Consider the following 5,339-nt stretch of genomic DNA (forward strand, 5'->3'; position numbering starts at 1 on the left):
CGGCGGAGGGGTGTCGTGCCGCCATCGCGCGCGCGCGCGCCCGGCCGCCCGCGTCCGCTCCCGATGATGTCACCGCGCGGGGCTGAAGCCCCGGCCGGGCGAGCGCTGCCATAGATACGGCGGGAGGGCGCGCTCGGCATCCCTCCGCGGGGACTGCCGCTCTCTCCCTCCCGCCGCCATAGAGATGGGGGGGGGGGAGCCGCATCGTCGGTATCCTGGCAACGGAATAGGCGGTGGGGGACAGAGGCCCTGGCCTCAGGCAGAAACTCGGCCGGTGAAGCCCAGCGCTCATGCTGTATCACACGATCGGAGGAAAGGGGACAGTGGCCCCCGAGGCTTATGGCAGCCTTTCTGAGCGTGCTGCCCTCCAAGAGCTGCCGAAGCGCTAAGCTCATCTCCCTGGGGCTACCAGCGCCCCGATAAACCCGATTTTCCTCAGCCTAGCGCCCTTCAAGAGGTGCTGGACTTCCATTCCCATCATCTCCAGCCGCATACTAGCTGAGGATGGTGGGAAAGAAAGCCCATCATTTCTTGGAGGGTGCCTGGTTGAGGAACCCTGGCTTGTGGCATGAGAGGATTCTTGGTCATTAGGGTGCCTCAACTTGCCCTAGGCTCTGATGGGGCCAGAGCAGGTCATGCCCGCGTGTCTCCTGCACCTTCTAGATTTTATTCACTAGGCTGCTCTTGGGAACCAAGGTCCCATTTGGATGCCAGGAAGCGCTTCCTGACAGTCAGGACCCCGAGGGGGTGGATTGGGCTTCCACGGGAGGTGGCTGCGGCCCCACTGGCGGGTGTGTTCAAGGACAGGCTGGATGTGCACATGGGAAGCCGGCTGGAGTCGGGGATCGGACTAGATGGCCCGGGAGTCCCCTTCTGACTCACTCTGTTTCTGTGGTCTGAGGAATGTGATGAACTTTAAGTGGATAAAGAAATGGGTAGAGGAAAGAGCCATAAGCCAGGCTCTTCCTGAAGGCAGGGACAGCCTGGGAGTGGCCAGCAGCCTTTCAAGCACAAATGGGCCACATTCCAGTGCTGGGCGCAACCAGAATGACCTGCACATACGTGGTGCCTTGCCCTTGATGAGCCCTTTGCAGAGGAACTGCAGCCACTGGGGATGATGGGGAAATGCAAAAGCCAGGAAGCCACCGAACAATCAGAAGGCAGGGAAGAGGGCCATGCCCATCTGTGGAGCTTCTGGAGCCTGGTTTCAGCACCCCTGAGCTGCTGCTGCTGTTATTTTTTTATTTATTTTTATACTGTTCTATAGCAGAAACTCTCTGGGTGGTTTATAAGCAGTCCAGAACAACAAGGCAATAAAATGCCCTAAAACCTTATCAAAGAAACATTTAAAATTTTTAAACTGTGCCAACTTACAGTAAAGAACAATCCCATGAAACACCTGGGTTGGGAAAACCTCTCAGACCGGGATAGCCAAGAATGTCTTTAAAAGCCTCCACAGAGATGGACAAGAACCTTGTGGAGAAATGAAACATGCAAAACTGCCCAGCTAACTGGATTCAAGTCTCTTTTAAAACCTGGAGTGGGGAGGATCATTCTAGACTCCAATGAGGCTTAAGCATATTTGGATTAGTAAAGTCGTCGTTAACCACCCACAGAGTGTCAGCTATTGGCCCGTACAGAAATGAAATTTAAGCATAATAGAGAGGTCTGTTGTCCCGCCATTGGCCTCCAGTGCAAAAGAGCAGATATTTTAACTGAGAAATACTTAAAACAACAGAAAGACTTTAAGAGCCACTTGGTGTCATGCTCCTGTGTGGCTCAGAGTCACCTATATAATTCATGGGAATATAATGGAGAAAGTAGCTTGTCAGATTCTTCTGCTACTGACAGGAGACAAAAGGTTTTAGGACTTGTTGGCACTGCTAATGACCTGCTTAACTGCAGCTGTGCCTTCCCAAGAGAGAAGGCAGTTCTTTCACCTTCTGCATGATGAGGGCCACATTTAATCATAGAATCCGAGAGTTGGAAGGGGCCAGGGGGCCATCGGGGGTCCAAGCCCCCCTGCTCAGTGCAGGATTCCAAGTTAAGCCATTCTGCTGATAGCAAGCAATTTACTGCCATTCACATATTTGTCACATGGCGCATCTCACCACTCTTGTTATGCAGCCTAAGGAGGGGATGGGCTCTTTCGACCTGCAGACACTCAAGATGCAGCTGGGCAGCCAGCTGTCAGGGCTGCTTGAACCTGGAGTCCAGCACTGAGCAGGGGTTTGACCCCATGGCCTTCTTGGCCCCTTCCGGGTCTACAAATCTATGATTTCATGCTTGATACTGAGGAGGGGTTACTACTCAGTAATAGCTGCCTTCTCTGGGTGCCTCCACCAAGTGAGATGGGGCAGCTGGCTGCTGATCTTTTCATTAGTATCACCCCAGTTATGAAATAACGTGCCCCCGAAACGTTCTCTCGATGCCTACATTGTGGTCCTTTGCATGCCAAGCAAGGGCATTTTATTTTTCTTAAACTTGTTTTAGCTGCTTATAACCCCTGCCTGCCTTTGCCACAACATACCCTACTGTTCCTTGGTTTTATTGCATTCCAACATGTTCATTTTCTGGGAACACTTTGTAAATAAATCAAGATTCCAGACCAGTGGGTTGTCTCCAAGAGTGTCATTCCACCGGCACAGAAGATGTTGTGCTGGGGAGACCAAGCTCCTCACGATGCGCAGTGGAAGAAGGATCCGGCTCAGGGGCTGCTTGTAGCATTGGTTGTGTAGCCCTGTGCAGATCCGAGGTTTGCAGAGCAGTTCACCGGTGCATGTGTAAGGGGAACAGGCCGTGGAGCTTCACCAGCACAGTATTTTCTTCCCCTAGCAGTGCTTTGGATTTAGACCCGAACCCTAAAGGGCGTCTCAAGAATCAGGTAGCAAGTGATGGGAAGGCCCTTGCCAGTGACTCTGGGTAACGCCCACCATTCCACAACATAATACAGAACACATTCTGATCTACAGCTTCATATCCTTGCTTGTAAACAAACATGCATGCATGATGCGGACTTGCACAATGGGAATGCGCGGCTGAAGCGGTCACTGCCCAGGATCTGAACCTTCCTGCTCTAGTATGCACATGTCTCCCCCCCCCCCCCATCCATCTTGGAAGAGAAACTTCACCTGCCTCACTTCCATGCTAGACGCATGCCCCAAATCCTGCCAACTCTATCTTGATGCTGGCAGCTTCCTTAAACACCCTGTGGTCTGCGTGCTATTGATGGGCTTGGAAGGCATTCTCATAAATAATTGTTTCTCTGACCAGCACCTGCTCCCTTCGTCTCCCCCAAGCAGGTAGCCAGTGGAAAAAAGGATCAGGTAAAGCATGGCGCAACACTGGGATGATTCCACTGGAACTTCAGGGATGCTTTCGGAGATATTCTGGCTTGGGAACAAAGCTCAGCTGCATTTCTTCTGCCTCAACTCACCAACTGTACTTTCAGTGGTTGGGTAACTTCAGGTGACCTTGATATACTGGGTGAAATAGGGGAGCCACTTGTGACTCACTAACAATGAGGACACAAAAGGCAGGCAAACAACTTGGGCAATGTACATAGGCATGTCTATGTGTTGATGCAACTTCAGAATAATGGTTGAAATTTAAGTAGCAATGCAAAATCTCACCATAATGAAAAAAACCATGACTGGGTGACTTGCATACCGTGTTCAGTCTGCTGCCCCAGCGTGGCCGAAGGGCAGCTTTGAGGTCTGGCAGCTCTTGCTTCTTCGGGTTCTTAATCTTTAAGCTGGACTTGAACTGGACAGCTCCTCAAACAGAAGACAACTTCAAAACAGATCACGATCTTCTGGCAGCCCTTCAAATAGAGGACTGTCCTTTGTAATTGAGGACACATGGCTACCCTAGGCGAAGACTGCATAAATGATGGGCACCTCTAAGAATTCATCTTGCTGAACTCAGATAAATCGCAGCTATTCATAATTCAGGAGAAGATGGATGGAAGTGTGATCGTGGCTATTGCATCGACTTAGGTGAAGGCCAGACAGATTTTTTTTTTCTATTTTCTTTTCAAGAAAGAGTTCATGTGTCTCAGCACAGTGCATTCCACCCTGGCAAAGGGGCGTTCTCTTACCTGAATTGGCTTTCTGGAGTGAAGACCATGGGTGTACGTGCATACAATTAGTTTAAAGTTGCAAGGAGGTTGGATTTGAGTCTACATACATTTAATTCATAGAACCACAGAATACCAGATTTAGGAGGGGCCAAGAAGGCCATCAGGTCCAACCCCTGCAGGACTCCAAGTTAAAGCATCCCTCCCAGAGGGATGCATCCTGAATACCTCCAGTCCGGGGGAGCCCAAACCTCCCCAGGTCAGGGGTCCCACTCTCCTACAGCTCTAACAGTTCAAAAGCTCTTCCTGATGTCCAGACAGGCTCTCACTCCCTGTAGCCTGAGCCTCTTATGCATGTCCTGCACTCTGGGATGATTGAACAGGGACCCCATCTTCCCCTGTACGACAGCCTTTCAAGGACTGGGTAAGCCAAGCAAGGAGAAGTTTACAAATTAAGCTTGGTCTGCTTCTCAAAGGTAGAGATCCAAAGATCCATCCTCCTGAAGCTGCACAAGGAAAGCGCCTCCGCCACATTCCCCAGGGTCCCAAAATGTCCAGAAAAGCTCCACTTCTCCCCTTGGACTGCGTCCTTTTTCTTTTGTTTCTTCTTTTATAACAGCCCCCTTGCAGGGACTGAGGCTGAGACGAAAGAACTGGTAACCAGGAACAAGGAATTTTAAGCGGGAATGTCCCTTGACTCCTTTTACATCGTAATGAGGCAGCGTTTCAGCAAGAGAGACCCAAGGGCTTAGTTTGTATAGCGATATCCGTTTCTCCAGGGAATTCAGTTCTGCAGCTGAAACAAACTACCCATGAAGAGATGCTTGAAGAAGTTTGCGCAGAGGTCTTTGGGGAGCTGTGTGGACGTCTCCAGCGTTATCTGGAGAGCCCTAGACCGTCTCTTGACAATTCTGTCACCAGGTTAACCCACGCTGTTTGACATCTGCACAAAGCAGCTGGGGGAGCCAGTCCAGAGATCCGAACTGAGCCGTCACCAAACTTCAGTTTAGTTTTCACTAAGCCCAGGTGCAGCAGAGGCTCTTCTGTTCTCAGTGGCTAAGAAACAGAGGTTTGATCCAGAGAAGACGGAGGTGCCGTCACTGGGTGGTTTCTCTGGCCAGCAAAGTGGTGTTCAGCCTGCTCTGGCCTGTTTCAGCCTGCGCTCCCCCTCAAGGATCCAGTTGCTAGTTCGGGGTGCTCTTGGATCCTGCGTTCCCATTCGAGGCACAGGTGGACTCACTGCTACGGAGCACCTTCTCGT

Source organism: Varanus komodoensis, unplaced genomic scaffold (assembly GCF_004798865.1).
Source record: "Varanus komodoensis strain SLA01 unplaced genomic scaffold, ASM479886v1 scaffold2, whole genome shotgun sequence".
Lineage (NCBI taxonomy): Eukaryota > Metazoa > Chordata > Lepidosauria > Squamata > Varanidae > Varanus > Varanus komodoensis.